The following is a 14,464-nucleotide window of genomic DNA, read 5'->3' on the forward strand; positions in this document are numbered from 1 at the left end:
TTTTTCTAACACTTCCAAACATTTTTATCTTAAAAAAACCTGTATAATTAAAAATATAATCGATCTAGTTCAATGGTCGGCATGCTACTGATCAAGTCAGGCTACCCTGACCGGGCTGACCAACGACCTACTTTCTGGTCAGGTACCTGCGAGCTTCGGCAGACCATCCCTTTTTTCACGGGTCCTTTGTTGGAAAATGGAAAAAAATTTGAGATTAAAAAATTCTTAATTTTGCTATCAGTGATTTGAAAGTAATATATTTGGAATCTATGTATTTTTCTGATTCCAAAGATATGTGATTTGTCTATAAAGGTTGAAAATTTGAGTAGTATTTAGTATTAAATTCAATATTAAGCTGAAGTTTAAACTCCAACAAATATTTAACTTTTGTGGGCAAGTAATATATCATTGGAATTGAAAAAATTCATAAATGCTGATTATGCTATTTTCCAATCGCTAGCTGAAAAATTAAAAGTTTTTAAACTTCCTTACTTTGACATAGCTGTAAACAAAAGACCCCTGCTGGAGTAAGCTCACTCACACTGAGGGCCTGACCATACCTGAAAACTGAGCAAAAAGTTAGCCGACCACTGTTCTAGTTGCCTAATATCGCGTCAATTTGACAAACTTTCTCACTCGCACACTATTCCATGTATAGGAAAAGGACAACTGCGCACCTGCGCATGGAAATTTAAGATCTTCCTGCATTGTGCCTACCACTTACGGTAATGTTTCTATTGCCAGTTTCGAAAGGCTTCCCACTGACAGTTGGTTCCCCTTATTATTCCTTCGTGTTTCTAACACTTACTTTCCAACAAAAAAAAAGACCGAAAATATAGCGATTATTCACGAAAAAAGCGAATCACATCTTCCCAGTGGGCACAAAGTTTGGCGACGTCTTTACGACACAGTTACGACATCTTCACGACAACTTAACGACATCCTATGTCCATGTCGTAAAGGTCTCTTTACGATATCGTAAATAAGTCGTATGATCTGACGATGTCTTTACGATATCGCAAAGACGCCGAAACGACATGGATACAGGATGTCGTAAAGATATCGTAACGATGTCGTAAATACGTCGCCAAATTTTGTGCCCACTGGGTTTCCTGGAGATTGTAAATAATTATAATGCCTTTGCGTTACAGTTTGGAGTCTGAATCGCTTGAATATATTCATTATAAATGAAGACAATACAGTTGTACAATTGTAAATTTGTGTAATTTTAAGCAAAGATTTATATTATTTCTCAAATTTGTTAACGGCAATTTGTTCATAAATGTTTTCTTCATATTAGTTAATTTTTCCAATTATCGATCGAATAAAATTATTTTAAAAATTGACCTATTTTACTCAAATAACTGCAAAACTTAAAATTTTTATAGGTATTTTAGTAGACGAATTCGTCTATTAAAATGTTATCCTTCTCAGAAACGATTTTGTGAGATTTACCTAAATGCCTTATATTTTGCAGATCAGAGCTACTAAAAAAAACGTTTTATACCTATTAACTTGCCAGATTCAATTTATTTTGTATACAGGATCTTTGATTGTTTTTCTGACATCCCCCAAGCATTCAAGGATGGAAATCGATATTTCCTACAAACCAATACAACGGGAATGTTTATTGATTAAATTATTAGGGATGGAAATCACTCCAGAATACATGTGAGGAAAATCCCCTAAAAGAAAATGTGTATAAATTCATTTCATGGGTTATTTTATCACCCCTTAAAGCCCTTAAAGATTAAGCGAAGGAAATTGAATTTTCCTAACACCCAAAATCACAAGAGATTTTTCGATTAACCTATTAGAGCGGGAATCACTTCAAACTAGCTGCAAGAAGCGTCCCCTACCAGAGAATGTGTTTGAATTTATTGTAAGAGCGGATATAACATCCCTTAAGATTTTTTAATTCAACTATTAAAATTAAAAATCATTTTTAAATAAATTTGGGAAACATCCCCTAGCAGAGAAAATCGTTGAGTTTATTTTAACGTTTTTTCAACAACCCTTTTGAAGAGCCAAACACATGAATCCACAGTTCCTATAAGAAGCAACAATGCGGCAATCGGAAGTCGGAAATCAATTCACAATAACTATGAGAAACACAAAGGGAAGTGTTTTAATTCACTTTAAGGGTTTTTCCCGCATCATTTAAAGATTCAAGCAAGGAAATCGACATTTCCTAGCAACAAAAATGATGGGCGATTTTTGTTGTTTTTTAACTATTCGGGTTAAGATTTTTTTCACAATAAAGGTGAAGAAACATACTAATCGAGAAAATCGATGAATTTATTTTAAGGGTTGTTTAAGCATACCTTGATCAATAAAAAAACTTTTTCAATAGATTTATTCTAAGATTTAAATTAGCCTTCGCATTTCAATAAAATGACTGTTTTATAAAAAAGAGAAATATTCAAATTCAAGGTTCTCGTGAAAAATTTAAGGATCTTTCCAGTTTTTCAAGCTTTAAAAAAATTCCAGGAGAATTTCAGATTTTTAAAGTTTTCAAGGTCGCTGGACGTCCTGTTCCTAGCTTCCACAATCACAGGAGAATTCTTGAAATTAATATTAGGCTCAGAAATGAAATCAAGTCTTTAAATTAATTTTAAGGGTTGTTTTAACAACTTAGCCAGCTAGTACATGTTTCCCAAATTTATTATGACTTAATTGTCAGCCCTAACATTTTAAACAAAAATCATCCCGTGTTTTTTATTTTCCGGAAATGTAGATTCCATTGATTGAATAATCAGGACTGTTACCCCCCCCCCCCCCCAAATATCCTGTTCATGTAAAAAACATTTATTTCTGCATATCTGATTTAAAAAATAAGAGGCTTTTAGACAAATCTATCGAAAAGTTTTTTGAAAGAATACAATTTTCCAAAAAGTAACTTTCTGTACCATTGGTTCCTGTTTTCTTTTTACATTCTCATCAAAGAAGGTATTAGATTTGTGTAAAATTTGACCCCCCCCCCCCAGTTTTTGTCAAATGTCCACTTTTGAGACCCTCTGAAACCGAAATACAGGTTTTTACGTATGTGTCTGTATGTCTGTCTGTCTGTCTGTGAACACGATAACTTTCGAAAAAATTAATCTATTAGATTGCCCTTTGGCACACTCGTTTAATATCCTAAACTAAAGGTCAAGTTCGTTAGCCAGCCATTTTGGATGAAAACTCAAAAAGTGGGCACATTTTGAATATTTTGTAGACCACTTTTTTGAAAATTCCAAAATTCTCTGTACGGTTATTTATAGTATTCAAAAAGTTGAACAATTTGTATCAATGACTTTTTTTGAAAAATTAAAAATTACCAGAGTAAATTACGCATGATACGAAAAAAAGTCAAGAAAAGAAAAACGTTGCTTTTCGAAATCCCTACAACATCATGATAACCTTTTTTTTAATTTGGTCGAAAAGTTGAAAATTCCCAATTTGATCGTACAAAAAAATTTTGAAACCACATTTTTGGAAGATTTAAAAATTCTATGTACGGTTGTTCATAGTACTCAGAATCTCAAACAATTTATCCCGATGTCTTTTTTCTATAAAAATAAAATTATCAGAGTTAGAGCATTTTCAAAATCCAAAAAAAAACAAACAGAAATGAACATTTTAACCCAAACAACGCATGATATGAAAAAAAGCCAAGAGAAGAAAAACTTTGCTTTTTGAAATCCCTACAGGACTACGATAACAACTTTTTTAATTTATTCGAAAAGTTGAACATTCCAAATTTGATCGTGCCAAAAATAATCAAAAATTCAAAAATTCCATTTTTTGGTCAAACTATGCAAGATACGAAAAAAATGAAAAAGCTCAAATTGCGCGCCCTGGAAAGAACTACGAATTTATCATGAATCACTTTTCGATATAAGCTACGAAAAAAAATGAGACAAAAATTGTTCATCCAAAAAAGAGCTATAATTTTTGCTAGTTGTTCGTCTAAAAAGATCTATAAATTTATTATTAATCATTTTTTGATTGGACGAGTAGATCTTCCTTTAATCGTAAAACATAAGATAAAAAATGCAAAAATGAACTTTTTGGAAAAAGCACAGAAAAGACGAAAGAGGACATAGGCTCCTATATAGGACACTGTATAGGTTCCTATATTAGACCCAATGCAAATGCGCAGTTGTTTTTATTCAATCGTAAAAAACAACATTAAAAATAAAAAATTATAAAAACAAGGAAATAAGAATTAGTATGATTCAATTTTTATGCATATTATGAATTGTAATTATTTACATTTATTGAAATGATGGATGTTTCAGAGCAGCTTAGAATACAATTTAAAGCAAAATAAGAAAAAAATACAAAAATAATCATGATAAATACAATTTCGTTTTTATTTTGCAATTTTTTAATAAGTAATCCCAGGCAGAGTTACATAAAAAATGTAATATAATTGATATAAAAGTGTTGTGTATAATGTAGAAAAGTTTACATGTTGGATAAAATCGAGTGCGAAGCACGAGATACGTGATGAGAATGTTTCCCATTTATCGAAAAGCCAAAAGAGCTTTAATAAAAGAGAGTTCAAAATCACAAAATTACAGTTGTCGGTCCATTCACCTTTGATTTTAAAAGGTCTGTGCCCGAATGTGGAAGAAACGCAAAGACCAAGTGCGGAGTGCGATTGCCATCAGTCGCGTGCCGTAGGTGCGCTCAAACTCTCTTTTAACGAAAGAGAATTCACAATTACAAGATTACAGTGGTGGATGTTTTGAGTCTTAATTTTAAAATGTTTGCGCAAGAATGGGCGAAAATATAAAGACCGAATGCGTAGCGCGAGGTAAATACATAATCGAGCGCGAAGCGCGAGAACCAACAGTTGCGCGCCCGAGGCGCGCTCAAACTCGCGGGCCGCGCGCCCAGCGCGTAATAAGAATGTGTCCGCGTAGTGGGCAGATTTAAAAAAAAATTATTCATGGAGTTTAAATTTTAATTTTTAAGATTTACATAATCAGACTTTGTAAATTAAGAGAACGAGCGATCGAAAAACAGACAATATTGCACAAGAGTTTTTTCACTATAAAGATTTCTTATTAGTTATGACAGTAGTTCATTCAGTGAAATCTCTTGCCAAACATGACAAAATTGACAAAACATATCCATCATCCAATACCATTGTAATCAATAATGACTCAAAATTTATACAAAAGTTTACTCACTGAATTTTAATTTAATCTAAATAATTAACAGTAAAATTCAGTCGGTATTTCTGTCAAATTTAACTAATCAAATAAGTGTTAATTAATTATCTTACGATATTCGACTGAATAATCAATAAGTATTCAATGAACTTTCAGTAAGTTTTTTGCTAGCGGATTATTTTTAATAGGTTTTTCCAAATTTTAATACCATAGCATAGCGGACTACAATATTGGTCTAAAATTGACTTTTGATGTTTTTTTTTTTCTAAACTATAATTAATATAACAATAAGATATTAAGATCGGAGAAATAGATTATTAAATACAATTTTATCGAAAAAAGGACATGATGCGAAACAAGAGATTCACTGACCGAATTACTCAATTTAATTGATCCAGTTGACAATTTGAGGGCATAAGCATAAATATTTGTCAGATTTATTATTAAAATTCAAAACGAAGCTAATTTGACACCATTAAACTGGCAATACTGATTACTTCACTATTATATTATTATATTTTGTAATACGTGATATTATTATACAGATACTGAGAAAAATCAATCCACCTGTATGGTTTTCATTTCGTTTTACAGATCACTGAATACCGTCATCTAATTATTAGTGTTACAAGAATAATCAGTTGCTTTATGATAATTAAAAGACCAATTCAACTAATCTCTTCATTGGCAATTTAACATTTTCCTGGAAAACGAGACACAATTACTCATCTCGTCCCCATGTGAATTAAATTCAATCCAACTACCGTAAATTGTACTTTCTCTAGAGAAGCATTTACTTTCACGAACATTCCTTCAAAAAGTGATAATAAATACTGCGAATAAATTTACAAATTTATATTATTTAATTTTTCATTTATGGATGAAGCATTTTTTTATTTCAGACAAATAAAGAAATGTGTATTGCATTTGTAGAAAATAAACGTAAAGAAGAAAAAGGAAAATTGTTTGGTTGCGAGAATAAAAAGATATAGTTGCCACAGATTATATAAGAAACAAAAATTTGTAGCAACCAAAGATTGGGCTGTCCAAACCAAACGCTTTTCCTAGTATGCAACATTCTTCTTGAGATACAATTTTCGACTAATTTTAATTTTTTTACAATTTGATAAAGAAATGCACATATATATTGAGCTTGGATGTAATAAAATGAGAACGGGATAAGTTAGAGGAAACATGCCACTCTTATCGGCAGTTATGCCCGTTTAGTCAGAAAAAATGAAATAATCTTATATGAAGACGAAATCGTCTTATCAGTAACTTCATCGTATTGAGTTTAGATACTTCAGATATCTTAACAGATGCACCAATCAGAGAACTCGGAATATTTATTGCTCTGAAATTTCCTTTCTATTTTAATGTATCATATAATACATAATCAAAACGTTCTGCTATACTTTTTCATGAAACCTTTTGATAAAGATCTACATTTGCCATCTTTAGAACAGCCTTTTGAATAACACTTGGAAAATCTAGAATATAATAAAAAAATGTGCTCGGATCGACTAGAAGGCTTAAGAAAAGTCGCATTAGTCACATAAAATTACAAAGAAAGTCGCATGGAATTTCAAAAGAAGTAAACAAAATGTCGCAAATACTCTTTGCACAAGCAAAATAAACTTTAAAGTTAAAACCGTTTTTGAGACAGCATAATTTCAATATCATAAGATTATTAATTTTTTAATAATTCAGACTTCATAGCTCACAATACTCTCGAATGGGGAAATAAGATTGGTTTTCACGAAAATAAAGGAGCCATAGGAGAATAAATGCTTTTAATTAAAATGATCATAATTATATTGAATTTTAAATGCTCAAGACTTGATGTCGAAATATATATAATATTTTGAACAAAGTATTTAAATCTTCAGCCAGAAAAGATAAATTTTCAGTGTTATGATATCCACGTAGTATTTTTGAAAAAATAAATATTCGGCCTTCAAAAATGAAAGTCAAATATAAATTGAACTTTTTACATTCTCATAATTGATGATTGAGAAAGTATAAGAATTGTCGGAAATTTGACATCACGCTTTTTCAATGGATCAAAACGTTTCGAGACCCCCTGAATCCGAAAATCAGGTTTTCACGATGGCGGCTGTCTGTCTGTCCGTCCGGCCGTCCGTCCGTAAACACGATACCTCTCGAAAAAATTAAAGAATCAAATTCATCTTTGGCACACTTTTTTTAGGTCCTAGAAGAAAGGATGAGTTCGTGAACCAGCCATTTTTGATAAAAATTCAAAAAGTGAGCGCATTTTGAATATTTTTGAGACCACTTTTTTCTGAATTTTAAAATTCTATGTACGGATATTTATAGTATTAAAAAGAACAAACAATTTATCCTAATAAGTTTTTTCGATAAAATGAAAATTCTCAGAGTTATAGCGTTTTCAAAATTTTTTTAATCAACCGAAAATCAAAATTTGAAGCCGAAAAACGTACGATACGAAAAAAAGTCAAGAGAAAAAAAACATTTATTTTTGAAAGCTCTAAAAGATTATCATAACAATTTTTTGGATTTTCTTCAAAAATCGAAAATTCAAATTATGATTGCACAAAAAATAATGGAAAATAAACATTTCCATTTTGTGGACAAACTGTGTAGGATACGAAAAAAGATGAATTAACAAAACTGGTTATCCCAAAAAAGATCTATACAAATTCGTTAAGAATCACCTCTTGATAGGACGCCTACTTTTTGTTTTATTCGTGAAAAATAACTTTGAAAAAAATAAAATAAAAAAAAATGTGTGGAAAAACGACGAAAGTTACGAGAAAAAAATCCAACAAAGCCTGTTTACAAATATCTTTTGGAAATCGGCGCGCAGCGCGAGTGTCACGATGAGAATGTGTACCTCAAAGCATACAGAGCTTTGAGAAACTTAATCTTTGACTATACTTAATTAAGTAGACAATTCAGAATATGAAGACGCATATAAATACTGCCATCTAAAAGAGATCTTTTTGATAAAGTTTTTTTCAAGCATTCCAAATGCTAAGAATAAATATCCGAGCGCGAAGCGCGAGGTGTAATCATGTTCGAGCGCGAAGCGCGAGATTCAACCGTCGCGCGCCCCAGGCGCGTTCAAACTTGTGAAATATTTATTTTTTCAAAAATGTTTATTGATTAATGAAAAGCAAGTGAAAACCCCTATCATAACTATATTGGATAACATTTTTTTATCAATATTAGAAGATCAATTAAAAATAAAAATCTCACTTTTTAACCTCAAAAATCTCAAAGGAAAAACCCTACTTTTTTCAAAAGATAAAATGCAAAAATATGCCTTTTTCTAAAAAAGTAAAATTTGTTTTATTTTTCAATGTCAATTTTTTTCTTAAGAAAATGTTGATTATCAATGGAAAGTCAGTAAAAAAATGTGAATTTTTGTTCAAAAGAGTAAAAGAAACAAGTCGAAAAAAGTCGCATGCTCAGAGTCCGAACGATGTAAAGAAGAAAATTGACTTTCGAATTGTCTCCGCTTTGTAATAATATACTGATTTAATCAATATTAATTTAAATTCAACATTCTAGCTAATAAAGTGGCTCTTTTATTTTAAACATTCGAGTTTACTGTGAATTTACATATGAAATTTACATGAAATATTCAAACTGGAAATAACTATTTAGACTTTATTTAGAGTTACACATTTTTACAAAATGCTCCGTAATCACTAGAACTTTCAAAATTGTACATAGTCAATAAGTTACATAAAGCACGTGACGAAAGCTTGTCAAGAATATATATAGTAACATTTCTCGGACATTTTAGAGTAATTCTTTCACTGGTTGAGTGCAACCGGTTGAGGACGCAGAATGTAACACGTCACTCGTTGGGAACAATACTATCACCTGTAACCTGTGTATAACTGTATATAGCCAACCTCTACCTATTCGAAATCTTGTTCTCACTCGAGACCTGAAGAAATTATCCACTTGTAATAATCTTGATTATATTACGAATTTGTAAGACAAATTACACTTTTTTCACACATATAGTTCACGATACCAACTGCGCATGAACTCAAGTTTTTATCACACCAGTGACTTATCGCGGTATTTTATTGCCACGATAATGTCAATTCCTTTTCATTTAATTAAATCTGAGTGCGATTAAAAACGAGGTTTTACAGAGAATTTTAGTTTAAATCGCGAAGTTTTAAAGTCGGCTGTCATTTAAACGATAGTTTGTCGTTGCCCTGCACAAGTAGGATGTAGATATGATAGGAATGAAAAATACACACCGGTTTAATCAGTTCACGGGGCCAACTGCACTTATACTGTTTCTAAGAACACTATAGAAAGTAGTTTCATTTGACTGACTTAAATGGATTAATTAAATAGTGCTTGGTATAGATTTTAAAAGTGTTAACCGAAATACAAACACCCGTAGCTTGCGGTTACAGGCGAGAGCGATTACATATCATCATAACCCATTGAATCGCGCGGTCGGACTGTGTCTGTGTTGGTCTTCCGCAGACAATGAGTCCGACCCCCCCTAGCCAATGGCGTAGTGTGGTACATTTTCCTAAAAAGATTGACCTTATTAATTCATACCTTCCCTTCCTTTTGTAGAGAATACAAAAATTTGAATAAAATGTTTTGTTGCTCTAGTCACAACACTTTTTTCAGGGTAACCGCTAGAAAAGCAAGAACATAAGTCGAGTCATTTTTTGACTTCCGAAAATTTGCCCCAAGCATTACAGTTTTTAAATTCAAGCTTCAGGTTGGCGAAAAACTTAATTTTCAAATTTCCCTGACTTTTCCCTGATGATTAATATTCAAAGACCAGCATTTGAATCAAGTAACATTTTCAACATACTGTGGAACCTGGATTTGTGTACGGTTTCGGAAATGGCCCGCAGGGGCATGGGATGCAATTCCAGGAACTCCGAACGTAAACAGTCAGGACCATTTGAACGATTTCTGTTGGATTTTGACGCATAACGCAACCTGATGCAACTAATGGGCTGAGAATGCGATCCTCGTGCTGTTTGTCACGATTGATTTACCCCCACCCCCTCTCTCTCAAGGCAGTTACACAGCCTTGTGTCAGTGTGTGACAACCATGTGCCAGTGTGTGTCAGCGTCAACAATGGGTCGCCACCAATTTTTCAACAAAACAGTTCAATTATGGACCAAAAAATATAACTTTTTAAATAAATGCATCTATTTCAACCAAAGTAAATTAATTTGCAATAAATTAGATGGTTTTTTAACCACATGGTCGAATTTTGTAATAAGAAAGATTAAACTGCAACCAAAAAGGTTGCATCTTTTAACCAAATCATTAAATTATTTAGTAGATCGCAGAATTAAAAAAACGAGGAATTTTCAATCCAAAAGTGCATACATTTTCTGATCCAATACGAATGTTCAACAGAACAGAAATTTCAATCAAAAAATATGACTTTAAACCAAAGAAATTGAATTTTAAACAAAATGTAATTAAATCTTTGATAAATAGTTGAACTTTTAACCAAATTTTATTCAAAAAGATTAAACTTTAACCAAATATTAAAACTTCCTAAACAAAAAGACGGACTTTTTAGAAGACATTCGATTTTTCAAGAACAAAATTAATTCCCAGCGAAAAACGTAATATTTTCAGTTAAAAAACTTAATTTTGAATAAAAACAAAAAAATGATTTTTAATAAAATAGTTAGGCTTTCAACCAAATAGATGAATTTTCATTTATAATGATGAATATTCAAATAAAATAGATGATTTTTCTGATAACTAAATTAATTTGAAACTAAAATAAAAGACGAATTTTTAACGAAAGAGATTAATTTTCAACTAAAATGATGAATCTTCAAAAAAGTAAAGATTTGCTAACAAAATTATTCAACCTTAAAGTAAGTAGTTCCATTTTTTTCAACAAAAAATAACCATTTGTAACGAAGGAGTTAATAGCAGATATTTCAATTTAAAAACAGTTGAATTGTCCCAAAAAATACGAGTTTTCAACAAAATAGTTAAATGCTCAAGCAAAGATGATAAATTTTCAACCAATGTGATGCATTTTTACCCTTTAAACAGGAAATGAAAAATGTATACATTTTTAAGGTGTTGGAAAATTAAAATTGTAAATGAAATTGTACTTTTTCAATTTAAAAAGGGCAAAAAGGTGACAAATCCTCTAAATAGGTGAAAAGGGTGACAAATTTCCCAGATAGGGGAAATAGGTGGAAATTTTCATAATAGGTGTGAATTAAGAAAGTTGAATACTTCATTGAAATTGTCCATTCTACATAAACTGTCAATAAGATTCTTTTTTTAAGCCCTCAATTAGAAATTGTTCAATTCAAAACGTTTTCAATTTATTAATCCAGCTATGAACATACGAATTTCAAATTATTAAAAAACATAAAATAACTAATAAAACTTTCATCCGAAACTTACAATTGATTAACTATATGCTTTTTGATTTAAAACAATACAATTTTGAACGATTATAATTATTAATGTTTTAATTGAAGAATCGTTTAATTTCAACAAATTTAGTATTCTTAATTCTCAAAGTAAGATAACTTTTATACATTTTGAAATGAATCTAATGATATCTTGCGGTTGGGCAGAGTCGAAGTAGAATTTAAAAATGGTTTATTCGCAGAGTATTGAAAAAATCGGAAATATTATTTTTATTTCTTAATCTGCATAATATTCATAATTTTCACAATTTTATCAGATTTTTTTATTTGAATTTAAATAGGAGAAAATTAATTTTTTCGTTATTTTTAAAGATATGATCTTCTCAAACTTTGTGGAAGTATATTTCGAACAGAAGAAAGTTTTTCTATTATTTTTAACATAATTTTGCAGGAATTATTTGATAATATAAATAATAAATAGGAGTAATGAATAATAAATAAAATACCTAATTGATCTAGAAGTTTAAATTATTATTATTAGATACTATAATAATAAAATTATAAATATGTAATTTGATAAAATTTAATTTAACTAATGATAATAATATTAATCCTCGTATTTCTCACAGAGAAAAATCCACGGTTAATTTTGCCTTCAATTCCAGTAGAATGTACTTGAAGACATGGTAGTTTTAAGGCACATAGACATTTTCAGTTAATTTTACTGTGTGTCGAAAACATTTTTCACTATCTCCCAAAAAGGTAAAACTTCTATTCCATCCATATGATATTATAAGGATTGTTAGTCAATCGTGCCATCTTTCTAATGAAATATGCCGATCTAATATGGTACTTTTAAATGGGCAAAAGGTACATTCGATGCTGCTAAGTATCTACGCTTACCGGGTCACATGGTACTTTTGAATTGGCCAAACAGTGTAACAAACGTTCGGTCTCAGCAACCACTCCTTTGCTACATGGTACTTTTTTCAGAACTTATAACTATCGGCGAGAAAACTATAGGCATCTGCCTTTGAATCTTAACAACTCAGTCAAAAAAAATGCTAGCGCAACAAAAAAACAGTCATATAAAAGCTGAAAGTGTTCTACGTAAATGAGCTTGAAGATGTTTGTGCAAAAAATTTTTTGCGCTTAGCAGACTGAAAAATGTAAAAAAAAGTAAGGATTTTCGGGTACATTTAAGAACAGTCAAGTTTTAGAGCATTATTTCTTATACAAGAAGCGATGGGAAAAATTTGAAAAAATTCATGAGTATGAGGAAAACTGTTTTGAACCAGTTACAGTTGAGAAATTTAACAAATAATAAAAATTGTTGCTTAAAAGTACAAAAATATGCAACTATATTATCTTCAGTTCTAATACAGAGATTCAAGCGATTTTTTTACTGCCGACCGCTGGTCCCTTTCTTCGGCCCGTGGCCAGGTGCCATCCAAGCATTCAGAACCAGGGGTCAAAGAATGGCACCAGCGGTCAGCAGTAAAACAAAAAAGCCCCCCCCCCCCTGATTTCTGTCAACTGGTTCACAAGAGTTTTCCTCATACTTTTGAATTTTTTCAAATTTTTCCCATCGCCCCTTGTATAAGAAATAATGCTCTAAAGTTGACTGTTCTTAAATATACCCGAAAATCCTTACTTTTTTACATTTTTCAGTCTGCTAAGCACAAAATTTTTTTTATATAAACGTCTTCAAGCTCATTAACGTACAATACTTTCAGCTTTTAAATGACTATTTTTTTATTGCGCTGGTGTTTTTTTTGACTGAGTTGTTAAGCTTCAAAGGCAGATGCCTATAGTTTTCTCGCCGATAGTAGTAGAGTTGAGCCTGTCAGGTACCGAGATACATGGCACATTCAACTATGTGAAAAATTGGAATGAACTAACTAAGCTACATAGTACTTTTGACTTTGTCGAATGATGAAATTAACACTAATTTGTACGTACTTTCAGCTACTTTACACATTTATTTCTAGACCTTTAATAGGTAGAAGTAGCTTTTTTCTATGAGGAACATGGCAATTCATACTATTTTAAGGAGGAAGATATATTATTTTAAAGTAAAATCTCTGTTTGCTCTACGGAATAAAATACACTTTGTATATGTTTATATTTATATTTTATTTTAGTAAAATTACTCCTGCATAATACATAAAAACATTAAATCTAAACGTCTTAATCATAAATAATTATTTTATAACGCCAATTCATCATATATAAACGTATACGTCGCTGTGGATCAAAGTGATGTGATTTTACAAAATTTTTTATCTGAATTAATAACTTCATAAATATTGCGTTAAATAAATTAATGTTTAAATCAATTAAATTAATCGTTCCAAATTCGTGAAATATGGATCACTGTCCATTTAGAAAATTAACTCCAGACGAGACACTTCCATGTACTCTCACCTTCATCAAATATTTTGAAGGCTTGAAAGTGTTCGTCAAAGTAAGCATCATCGATTTTTTCTTATTTACCAAAACTTGGTTAACTTCTTGTCCAATAATGTAACAGACCTTGTAAAATGTAGTTCTATTCTTTGACAGTATCATAATCACAGAAAGTGGCTTTATTTGCGGATCGTTGTACTTCAACCACTTCGTCACTGTGACGTTCCCATTTCTTCACTAGGTAAACATGATGAAAATGATTCGTGGTTTAAAAGGGACGAAAGAGCAAGTATCTTCGACGGCCCGTTAACATAAACTTAAACTCTGATTAAAACAATACAGCCTACGTATTTTCGGTAAAGTGTCGTAAATTGTCTGGTTAGAGAGAGAGAGAGTTACCAGGTGTATACATATGAAACCGGTATTGCCATTTAGCGGCCAGTAGGCACACTTGTAGGCACTGTCGGAACTTACCATTTGTGCTAATTGGCGTA

The 14,464-nt window shown here is 31.2% G+C and overlaps 1 protein-coding gene across 4 annotated transcripts in view; it reads right to left on the reverse strand.

Moving 5' to 3' along the window:
• LOC117177219 (PDZ domain-containing protein GIPC3) overlaps positions 1-9,634 on the reverse strand; it is a 30,993-nt gene extending 21,359 nt beyond the window's left edge. For 2 of the 4 annotated variants that reach the window (XM_033367771.1, XM_033367768.1), the window contains exon 1: positions 9,431-9,634. The gene's annotated coding sequence lies outside the window, so the exon portion shown is untranslated. Of the gene's footprint in view, positions 1-9,070 lie in introns of all 4 variants that reach the window. The other 2 variants (XM_033367769.1, XM_033367770.1) reach the window with 2 other exon arrangements.
• Positions 9,635-14,464: the final 4,830 nt, after the last annotated feature.

Source organism: Belonocnema kinseyi, chromosome 7, assembly GCF_010883055.1.
Source record: "Belonocnema kinseyi isolate 2016_QV_RU_SX_M_011 chromosome 7, B_treatae_v1, whole genome shotgun sequence".
NCBI lineage: Eukaryota > Metazoa > Arthropoda > Insecta > Hymenoptera > Cynipidae > Belonocnema > Belonocnema kinseyi.